Here is a 13155-nt window from a genome sequence, read left to right on the forward strand (position 1 = left end):
CTAGTTCAGTTCTAGTTCAGTTCTAGTTCAGTTCTAGTTCAGTTCTTCTAGTTCAGTTCTAGTTCAGTTCTAGTTCAGTTCTTTCAGTTCTAGTTCAGTTCTAGTTCAGTTCTAGTTCAGTTCTAGTTCAGTTCTAGTTCAGTTCTAGTTCAGTTCTAGTTCAGTTCTAGTTCAGTTCTAGTTCAGTTCTAGTTCAGTTCTAGTTCAGTTCTAGTTCAGTTCTAGTTCAGTTCTAAAACATTTGATAAATTCTCTCTTAACATAAAAAACATGACCAGGTCATTGAAATATAAATCAAAAATTGGAGGAGGTCTAAATTACAAAGTAATAGTTATGGCAAAACAAAAAAAGAAGTAAAAAATTAACTTTTAATACGCCTTGTAAACAAAATCTTAAATCTCATACATCATAATTTCTAATCTTATATTCTATTTAGGTTTCTTCTTTATTTCTACGAACAAAAGATATAAATGTAAGAAAACATACACAAGTTACCAACTTCTCTGTGTTTTTGTTATGATCCAAATACATCGTGTTTTTTTAAATTATCAGTACATTGGTTGTTTGGATTTGTATGAAAATTTGTTGTTGTCTGTATTAAAACATGAAAATCCTTTTTATTAGAATGCTGACGTGGTCTGTTTTTATTGATTGTTGTGTTCAAATGTTCTGGTTTGCTGATTTTCTTCTGTCTTTTCATATAAATACACTTTGTCTTAATTTTTTATTTATATTTTTTGTATGATTTTGCCAAGAAGATTTTTTTATGGCTCAAGATTTACAATTGATTCATTGTACATTCCGTTCTACTTTTTTTATTTTTTTCTCTTGATTTGTATTAAACACAAGTGATTTGTTTGAATAAAATTGAAATTTTATTGTTGTAGGCTCATAAAAATTCTATACAATTTGTGAAGATACTTTCTATTTCTTGTTTTTTGTTGCTTTTTGCTATTAAAGCTTAAATGTAGGGTATGTAGTCTATTTTATGGCAAAACACTTTAAATATCTATTTGCTAGAAGTATATAAATAGACGTCTTTGGTCTACTTTTTTTAAAAAAAGGTTTTTGCTTTGAAAGTCATTAATTGTGTCTCATCATTAATTTCCCTTTGTTAAATCTTATAATTGATTTATCAATACTACTATAATACCACAGGTAAGTGTTAAAGTCCAAGTTTTTTATTTTGTCACATAAAATATCATTTTCATTTTGTAGCAACATTTTTGATAGTACAACTTGTGTCTTTCATGTTTCCTGTTGTATGTACTTTAGAGGATGTTCCAAACTATAAGATATTAAAATAACATATCCAAAAAAAGTTGAAACATTGTTTTAAAAAATACAGAGAATATATTTTTACATTCACAAGATATTGTTGGAAACCATATCATTTGTTCTCTTTCAAGTTTCAAAAAGACCCACTGTGACAATTTCCAGTTTATTTCAACCAAAAGAGCTTTTTTAAAAATTAATACGTTATCTCCTTCAAAATATCACCCAATAATAACAGACACTTTCTACCCTACTTAACACTAGATATGTCCATATTTAACTAAATAAATATAAGAAAAACATTCTAGACTAAGAATGAGTAGAAATTTAATGATAAATTGCCATTTAATATTTTTTTACAAAAAGTGTTTATGGTTGGTAGATTTCTCTAGCAGTTGTTGTAATTTCATATTTCTTGGTAGTCTGGTTAAAACGTCATCCAAAGACTATAAAAAGTGATACATCTTACAGCTAGTGGAGGGAATAAAATAAAATGTATATAAATTCCCATTAACTCTGTACTTGTACGGTGCGAGAAAAAAGTATTAAGTTTTGTTTTGTTAAAAAATGAAACAAGTCATCATTTTTATATACATATATTCAGATAACAGCGTGGATAAAAATATACATACATATATGTGAGATATTGAGTTTGCTGGTACATAAAGTTCCCTAGAGTATTAAAAATGTGTTTTATTTAACTTTTTTTTACAAAAATATGTCATTGTCAAAAATTATTGTCAAAACATGTTATAATACTGATATATTGCCATTTTGTTAAACTCATACATTCAGACTCGTTATATATTTTTAACATTTGGTATTAAATTTAAAATTCTGCCTTTATTAAATTTTTAACATATTTAAATTTAAAGCAATTGATTTGTCAAAAGTATTATTTATTTCATTTCAATATATAAAAAATATGTATGTATATAAAATGTTTGAATTTAAAAAATAAAAAGATGATTTTTTAAAAACCTGTCTATTAGAAAAAAGGCACTTTAACAAGTTTGAAATTATATAAAATACTTAATTTTAAGAAATGTTTGTAAACCGAACTAGAACAAAACAAGAAGAGAAGAGAACAAGAAGACAAGAGAAAGAAGAGAACTAGAACAGAGCAGAACTAGAACAGAACTAGAACAGAACTAGAACAGAACTAGAACAGAACTAGAACAGAACTAGAACAGAACTAGAACAGAACTAGAACAGAACTAGAACAGAACTAGAACAGAACTAGAACAGAACTAGAACAGAACTAGAACAGAACTAGAACAGAACTAGAACAGAACTAGAACAGAACTAGAACAGAACTAGAACAGAACTAGAACAGAACTAGAACAGAACTAGAACAGAACTAGAACAGAACTAGAACAGAACTAGAACAGAACTAGAACAGAACTAGAACAGAACTAGAACAGAACTAGAACAGAACTAGAACAGAACTAGAACAGAACTAGAACAGAACTAGAACAGAACTAGAACAGAACTAGAACAGAACTAGAACAGAACTAGAACAGAACTAGAACAGAACTAGAACAGAACTAGAACAGAACTAGAACAGACACAACTAGAACAGAACTAGAACAGAACTAGAACAGAAAACAGAACTAGAACAGAACTAAACAGAACTAGAACAGAACTAGAACAGAACTAGAACAGAACTAGAACAGAACTAGAACAGAACTAGAACAGAACTAGAACAGAACTAGAACAGAACTAGAACAGAACTAGAACAGAACTAGAACAGAACTAGAACAGAACTAAACAGAACTAGAACAGAACTAGAACAGAACTAGAACAGAACTAGAACAGAACTAGAACAGAACTAGAACAGAACTAGAACAGAACTAGAACAGAACTAGAACAGAACTAGAACAGAACTAGAACAGAACTAGAACAGAACTAGAACAGAACTAGAACAGAACTAGAACTAGAACAGAACTAGAACAGAACTAGAACAGAACTAGAACAGAACTAGAACAGAACTAGAACAGAACTAGAACAGAACTAGAACAGAACTAGAACAGAACTAGAACAGAACTAGAACAGAACTAGAACAGAACTAGAACAGAACTAGAACAGAACTAGAACAGAACTAGAACAGAACTAGAACAGAACTAGAACAGAACTAGAACAAACTAGAACAGAACTAGAACAGAACTAGAACAGAACTAGAACAGAACTAGAACAGAACTAGAACAGAACTAGAACAGAACTAGAACAGAACTAGAACAGAACTAGAACAGAACTAGAACAGAACTAGAACAGAACTAGAACAGAACTAGAACAGAACTAGAACAGAACTAGAACAGAACTAGAACAGAACTAGAACAGAACTAGAACAGAACTAGAACAGAACTAGAACAGAACTAGAACAGAACTAGAACAGAACTAGAACAGAACTAGAACAGAACTAGAACAGAACTAGAACAGAACAGAACTAGAACAGAACTAGAACAGAACAGAACAGAACAGAACTAGAACAGAACTAGAACAGAACTAGAGAACAGAACTAGAACAGAACTAGAACAGAACTAGAACAGAACTAGAAGAACAGAACTAGAACAGAAACTAGAACAGAACTAGAACAGAACTAGAACAGAACTAGAACAGAACTAGAACAGAACTAGAACAGAACTAGAACAGAACTAGAACAGAACTAGAACAGAACTAGAACAGAACTAGAACAGAACTAGAACAAACTAGAACAGAACTAGAACAGAACTAGAACAGAACTAGAACAGAACTAGAACAGAACTAGAACAAACTAGAACAGAACTAGAACAGAACTAGAACAGAACTAGAACAGAACTAGAACAGAACTAGAACAGAACTAGAACAGAACTAGAACAGAACTAGAACAGAACTAGAACAGAACTAGAACAGAACTAGAACAGAACTAGAACAGAACTAGAACAGAACTAGAACAGAACTAGAACAGAACTAGAACAGAACTAGAACAGAACTAGAACAGAACTAGAACAGAACTAGAACAGAACTAGAACAGAACTAAACAGAACTAGAACAGAACAGAACTAGAACAGAACTAGAACAGAACTAGAACAGAACTAGAACAGAACTAGAACAGAACTAGAACAGAACTAGAACAGAACTAGAACAGAACTAGAACAGAACTAGAACAGAACTAGAACACAGAACTAGAACAGAACTAGAACAGAACTAGAACAGAAACTAGAACAGAACTAGAACAGAACTAGAACAGAACAGAACAGAACTAGAACAGAACTAGAACAGAACTAGAACAGAACTAGAACAGAACTAGAACAGAACTAGAACAGAACTAGAACAGAACTAGAACAGAACTAGAACAGAACTAGAACAGAACTAGAACAGAACTAGAACAGAACTAGAACAGAACTAGAACAGAACTAGAACAGAACTAGAACAGAACTAGAGAACATAGAACAGAACTAGAACAGAACTAGAACAGAACTAGAACAGAACTAGAACAGAACTAGAACAGAACTAGAACAGAACTAGAACAGAACTAGAACAGAACTAGAACAGAACTAGAAGAACAGAACTAGAACAGAACTAGAACAGAACTAGAACAGAACTAGAACAGAACTAGAACAGAACTAGAACAGAACTAGAACAGAACTGAACAGAACTAGAACAGAACTAGAACAGAAACTAGAACAGAACTAGAACAGAACTAGAACAGAACTAGAACAGAACTAGAACAGAACTAGAACAGAACTAGAAACAGAACTAGAACAGAACTAGAAAAGAACTAGAACAGAACTAGAACAGAACTAGAACAGAACTAGAACAGAACTAGAACAGAACTAGAACAGAACTAGAACAGAACTAGAACAGAACTAGAACAGAACTAGAACAGAACTAGAACAGAACTAGAACAGAACTAGAACAGAACTAGAACAGAACTAGAACAGAACTAGAACAGAACTAGAACAGAACTAGAACAGAACTAGAACAGAAACTAGAACAGAACTAGAACAGAACTAGAACAGAACTAGAACAGAACTAGAACAGAACTAGAACAGAACTAGAACAGAACTAGAACAGAACTAGAACAGAACTAGAACAGAACTAGAACAGAACTAGAACAGAACTAGAACAGAACTAGAACAGAACTAGAACAGAACTAGAACAGAACTAGAACAGAACTAGAACAGAACTAGAACAGAACTAGAACAGAACTAGAACAGAACTAGAACAGAACTAGAACAGAACTAGAACAGAACTAGAACAGAACTAGAACAGAACTAGAACAGAACTAGAACAGAACTAGAACAGAACTAGAACAGAACTAGAACAGAACTAGAACACAGAACTAGAACAGAACTAGAACAGAACTAGAAACAGAACTAGAACAGAACTAGAACAGAACTAGAACAGAACTAGAACAGAACTAGAAACTAGAACAGAACTAGAACAGAACTAGAACAGAACTAGAACAGAACTAGAACAGAACTAGAACAGAACTAGAACAGAACTAGAACAGAACTAGAACAGAACTAGAACAGAACTAGAACAGAACTAGAACAGAACTAGAACACAGAACTAGAACAGAACTAGAACAGAACTAGAACAGAACTAGAACAGAACTAGAACAGAACTAGAACAGAACTAGAACAGAACTAGAACAGAACTAGAACAGAACTAGAACAGAACTAGAACAGAACTAGAACAGAACTAGAACAGAACTAGAACAGAACTAGAACAGAACTAGAACAGAACTAGAACAGAACTAGAACAGAACTAGAACAGAACTAGAACAGAACTAGAACAGAACTAGAACAGAACTAGAACAGAACTAGAACAGAACTAGAACAGAACTAGAACAGAACTAGAACAGAACTAGAACAGAACTAGAACAGAACTAGAACAGAACTAGAACAGAACTAGAACAGAACTAGAACAGAACTAGAACAGAACTAGAACAGAACTAGAACAGAACTAGAACAGAACTAGAACAGAACTAGAACAGAACTAGAACAGAACTACAGAACAGAACTAGAACAGAACTAGAACAGAACTAGAACAGAACTAGAACAGAACTAGAACAGAACTAGAACAGAACTAGAACAGAACTAGAACAGAACTAGAACAGAACTAGAACAGAACTAGAACAGAACTAGAACAGAAAAAAAACTAGAACAGAACTAGAACAGAACTAGAACAGAACTAGAACAGAACTAGAACAGAACTAGAACAGAACTAGAACAGAACTAGAACAGAACTAGAACAGAACTAGAACAGAACTAGAACAGAACTAGAACAGAACTAGAACAGAACTAGAACAGAACTAGAACAGAACTAGAACAGAACTAGAACAGAACTAGAACAGAACTAGAACAGAACTAGAACAGAACTAGAACAGAACTAGAACAGAACTAGAACAGAACTAGAACAGAACTAGAACAGAACTAGAAACAGAACTAGAACAGAACTAGAACAGAACTAGAACAGAACTAGAACAGAACTAGAACAGAACTAGAACAGAACTAGAACAGAACTAGAACAGAACTAGAACAGAACTAGAACAGAACTAGAACAGAACTAGAACAGAACTAGAACAGAACTAGAACAGAACTAGAACAGAACTAGAACAGAACTAGAACAGAACTAGAACAGAACTAGAACAGAACTAGAACAGAACTAGAACAGAACTAGAACAGAACTAGAACAGAACTAGAACAGAACTAGAACAGAACTAGAACAGAACTAGAACAGAACTAGAACAGAACTAGAACAGAACTAGAACAGAACTAGAACAGAACTAGAACAGAACTAGAACAGAACTAGAACAGAACTAGAACAGAACTAGAACAGAACTAAAAGAACTAGAACAGAACTAGAACAGAACTAGAACAGAACTAGAACAGAACTAGAACAGAACTAGAACAGAACTAGAACAGAACTAGAACAGAACTAGAACAGAACTAGAACAGAACTAGAACAGAACTAGAACAGAACTAGAACAGAACTAGAACAGAACTAGAACAGAAACTAGAACAGAACTAGAACAGAACTAGAACAGAACTAGAACAGAACAGAAATAGAACAGAACTAGAACAGAACTAGAACAGAACTAGAACAGAACTAGAACAGAACTAGAACAGAACTAGAACAGAACTAGAACAGAACTAGAACAGAACTAGAACAGAACTAGAACAGAACTAGAACAGAACTAGAACAGAACTAGAACAGAACTAGAACAGAACTAGAACAGAACTAGAACAGAACTAGAACAGAACTAGAACAGAACTAGAACAGAACTAGAACAGAACTAGAACAGAACTAGAACAGAACTAGAACAGAACTAGAACAGAACTAAACAGAACTAGAACAGAACTAGAACAGAACTAGAACAGAACTAGAACAGAACTAGAACAGAACTAGAACAGAACTAGAACAGAACTAGAACAGAACTAGAACAGAACAGAACTAGAACAGAACTAGAACAGAACTAGAACAGAACTAGAACAGAACTAGAACAGAACTAGAACAGAACTAGAACAAGAACTAGAACAGAACTAGAACAAGAACTAGAACAGAACTAGAACAGAACTAGAACAAGAACTAGAACAGAACTAGAACAGAACTAGAACAGAACTAGAACAGAACTAGAACAGAACTAGAACAGAACTAGAACAGAACTAGAACAGAACTAGGAACAGAACTAGAACAGAACTAGAACAGAACTAGAACAGAACTAGAACAGAACTAGAAACAGAACTAGAACAGTAGAACAGAAACTAGAACAACTAGAACTAGAACAGAACTAGAACTAGAACAGAACTAGAACAGAACTAGAACAGAACTAGAACAGAACTAGAACAGAACTAGAACAGAACTAGAGAACTAGAACAGAACTAGAACAGAACTAGAACAGAACTAGAACAGAACTAGAACAGAACTAGAACAGAACTAGAACAGAACTAGAACAGAACTAGAACAGAACTAGAACAGAACTAGAACAGAAACTAGAACAGAACTAGAACAGAACTAGAACAGAACAGAACAGAACTAGAACAGAACTAGAACCAGAACTAGAACAGAACTAGAACAGAACTAGAACAGAACTAGAACAGAACTAGACAGAACTAGAACAGAACTAGAACAGACTAGAACAGAACTAGAACAGAACTAGAACAGAACTAGAACAGAACTAGAACAGAACTAGAACAGAACTAGAACAGAACTAGACAGAACTAGAACAGAACTAGAACAGAACTAGAACAGAACTAGAACAGAACTAGAACAGAACTAGAACAGAACTAGAAACAGAACTAGAACAGAAACTAGAACAGAACTAGAACAGAACTAGAACAGAACTAGAAACAGAACTAGAACAGAACTAGAACAGAACTTAGAAACAGAACTAGAACAGAACTAGAACAGAACTAGAACAGAACTAGAACAGAACTAGAACAGAACTAGAACAGAACTAGAACAGAACTAGAACAGAACTAGAACAGAACTAGAACAGAACTAGAACAGAACTAGAACAGAACTAGAACAGAACTAGAACAGAACTAGAACAGAACTAGAACAGAACTAGAACAGAACTAGAACAGAACTAGAACAGAACTAGAACAGAACTAGAACAGAACTAGAACAGAACTAGAACAGAACTAGAACAGAACTAGAACAGAACTAGAACAGAACTAGAACAGAACTAGAACAGAACTAGAACAGAACTAGAACAGAACTAGAACAGAACTAGAACAGAACTAGAACAGAACTAGAACAGAACTAGAACAGAACTAGAACAGAACTAGAACAGAACTAGAACAGAACTAGAACAGAACTAGAACAGAACTAGAACAGAACTAGAACAGAACTAGAACAGAACTAGAACAGAACTAGAACAGAACTAGAACAGAACTAGAACAGAACTAGAACAGAACTAGAACAGAACTAGAACAGAACTAGAACAGAACTAGAACAGAACTAGAACAGAACTAGAACAGAACTAGAACAGAACTAGAACAGAACTAAACAGAACTAGAACAGAACTAGAACAGAACTAGAACAGAACTAGAACAGAACTAGAACAGAACTAGAACAGAACTAGAACAGAACTAGAACAGAACTAGAACAGAACTAGAACAGAACTAGAACAGAACTAGAACAGAACTAGAACAGAACTAGAACAGAACTAGAACAGAACTAGAACAGAACTAGAACAGAACTAGAACAGAACTAGAACAGAACTAGAACAGAACTAGAACAGAACTAGAACAGAACTAGAACAGAACTACAACAGAACTACAACAGAACTACAACAGAACTACAACAGAACTACAACAGAACTACAACAGAACTAGAACAGAACTAGAACAGAACTAGAACAGAACTAGAACAGAACTACAACAGAACTACAACAGAACTACAACAGAACTACAACAGAACTACAACAGAACTACAACAGAACTACAACAGAACTAGAACAGAACTAGAACAGAACTAGAACAGAACTAGAACAGAACTAGAACAGAACTAGAACAGAACTAGAACAGAACTAGAACAGAACTAGAACAGAACTAGAACAGAACTAGAACAGAACTAGAACAGAACTAGAACAGAACTAGAACAGAACTAGAACTAGAAAGAACTAGAACAGAACTAGAACAGAACTAGAAACGAAATACTTTCATAGCTGGTATTGAAAACCCACAAAGCAAGAAAGAAAACTGTGTTTATCAGTTTTAAAAATATGAAAAACATGCAAATTTATTACGTTTTGGAACTTTTCCTCTAAATTTTTCTGAAAAGGACTTGCAACTGTTCTGATTCGATTTTTATAGAAATCTTCAGGATTTTTGATTTGAACTATAAGTCATTACATATTATTAATGTTTCAATGATTTAAGATCTGCAGTTGATTTTAGTTTTGAAAATAGTAGTGAATAAATTTTTCAATATTTGATCGATTTGAGGACTATTAAAAAAAACTAGATTTTCAATATTTTTTCCACAGCAAATATAAGTTGCTCATATACAAAATTTATTTCTGCTGAGAAATAAAAGTAATACCAGATTTTTACTACAAATATAAATAAGTTACCATTGTTAATACTTGATACGTTTAATGTATTGCAATACGTATGAGTGATATTTCTTTTTAAAGTAAACTTAATATTATTCATACGTACAATATGTTGTGCAATCTTTACAATAATTGTAAATATGTAGATTTTTTATTATGATTTAATGCACACTCATTTATTTATATAAACCGAATTAAAAAATCTCTTTAAAATAAAAATATGGTAGATGAAGAAAACTGCCTTAAATTATTTAAACTTCTTGGGGTTAAAGTTTCTTATTAAAAAAGAACCAACAATTTTTGCATTTTTAGTCGCTTACTTTTTTATTTTAAATTTGGAAAAAAAATCAGAAAAGCATAGAAAAAAATCATGAAAGCAAACATGAATAATTAACTCCTGTTAAAAAATTATAAATTGTGCTAAAAGGAGGAAACCAAGAAAATAAAATCAAAAAGAGAGAGAATAAATAATAGTACATACTACTCGTACAGAAGTGGGAAAAATGTTAAGCCCTGCTGAATTCGACACCATTATTACCCAATCTTTTGATGCCACTACCAGTGCTATCACTTAGGTTCTTCTTTACACTCACTACCACATTACTCCAGATACCAGCAGCAAGTAGCTTTTATGTTTCTTAACTGGGTGACAATAGCGAAGGACTTAAAAATAAATAAATCATTTACAACTCAAGGTGACTTTTTGTGTGAATCGTGTGTGTGTGTGTAAAAACATACATACATACCTATAAACAAATGGGGGGAATACTCTCTTGAAGAGAATACAATAAGAACTGCGTTCATTTACAAGAGCTACTTATACTCAATGAAAAGATTTTATTGTTAATGTAACCATTGTTGTTGCTGTTACATATTTAGTTGTGTTGATATTTACAACAACAAAAGTCAATGAAATTTAAGATGGGTTGGAAGGTTAGGTAGATAACAATATTAAGGTCTCTTACCTGATTTATATTATTTTTTGTCATTACGTTCATTTATATTATTCAGATTATCTATATTAGGGAGACCCCAAAAAGGCTTTTTGAGCAAGTAATAATGATGACAGATTTTCATGACTTGAAAAAAAACAAAGCTCATTTTTTGTGAGACAAAACTGATCATAAATTTTCCTTCTTCTCTTGATTTGCTTATTCAGGAATTTTACGCAAAAATATGATATAAAGAAATAATTTTTTTTTAATTTATACTTAACTAGAACTGAACTAGAACTGAACTAGAACTGAACTAGAACTGAACTAGAACTGAACTAGAACTGAACTAGAACTGAACTAGAACTGAACTAGAACTGAACTAGGACCTGAACTAGAACTGAACTAGAACTGAACTAGAACTGAACTAGAACTGAACTAGAACTGAACTAGAACTGAACTAGAACTGAACTAGAACTGAACTAGAACTGAACTAGAACTGAACTAGAACTGAACTAGAACTGAACTAGAACTGAACTAGAACTGAACTAGAACTGAACTAGAACTGAACTAGAACTGAACTAGAACTGAACTAGAACTGAACTAGAACTGAACTAGAACTGAACTAGAACTGAACTAGAACTGAACTAGAACTGAACTAGAACTGAACTAGAACTGAACTAGAACTGAACTAGAACTGAACAGAACTGAACTAGAAACTGAACTAGAAATGAACTAGAGTTGAACTAGAACTGAATTAGAACTTAACACGATTGTAATTGCATTCTCTATTTGACGCTTATGAATAAACTACAAAAATTTTTTTTAGTAAATAATGAAAAATTATATAAAGTTTGTGAAGGAAATATGATATTATTTACATACAAAACTAATAAATTACTATATTATTTTAAATTATCCACAAAAATAAATAATTCCTAAAGTTTCAAACTGTTTGGGACTCATGTTTGGTCTTGCTGAATTATAAAATCACTTATTTTAATAATAAAATTGCCGCAATGTTTTTTATGCAAATCATTCACACACAGTGCGTATGAGAAATGTTCGCATTCTAACCAACAAAAAAATCACTCATACGCTGCGTGAAACATTTATATTTTGAAAAGAAATCAACCAAAAAAAATGATAATGCAGTATTTGTCCAACCAAGAAAAATACTACAAGAACATTTCATTTCAATGATTTATGAAATTTATTCGGTATTTTTTAACATGCAAAAACAAAGAAATCTTCAAACCAAAAAAGAGAAAACATACGCACCCATTTCTAAGCAAATTTTAAGTAAATGGTATTCAGTTTGTTTGTATATAGTATATACTACCGATCAAATAACCTAAACCAAGGAAATCTAACAGAAAAACCTTGACTTTCACAATGCAAATAATGTGTTATTTATTCGTTTGTAAAAATTTGCCAATAAAAGGCAAACAAAATCCAACAACGCACGAACTCAAGATAAACTTAAGACAAACATTTTTATTTAAGTATTTTTGTGTGTTTTTTTTTTAAATGAGTACAAAAATAATAAAATGCGTGCCAAAAAATAAAACATTTTAACGTTTTGTTTTGATATTTTTGGTTTTCTTTATAAAGCGGAAATAAAAAGTATTCAAACATGAAAATTCACAATCTTAAAAAAAAATAAATAAAAAAGTTTTTTTTTTTTTATTACATACACATATGCAAGTAGATATTTATACTTGTATAATAAGAAACCATGGGAGGCCAAAATAAGACCTCTAAGTTTGAAAGAGATATCGTACAATTTTGGTAATAAAAAGGAAATACAAGTTTAAAAACAAAAACCCCAAAATCACGCCATGTGTCAATTGCATCAATTTAAAATTATATTTCATATGAAAACATTTAAAATGTTGT

This window comes from Lucilia sericata, unplaced genomic scaffold (assembly GCF_015586225.1).
Source record: "Lucilia sericata isolate MDLA Ls3-8-SP2 unplaced genomic scaffold, ASM1558622v1 Contig000565F_arrow, whole genome shotgun sequence".
Taxonomy (NCBI): Eukaryota; Metazoa; Arthropoda; class Insecta; order Diptera; family Calliphoridae; genus Lucilia; species Lucilia sericata.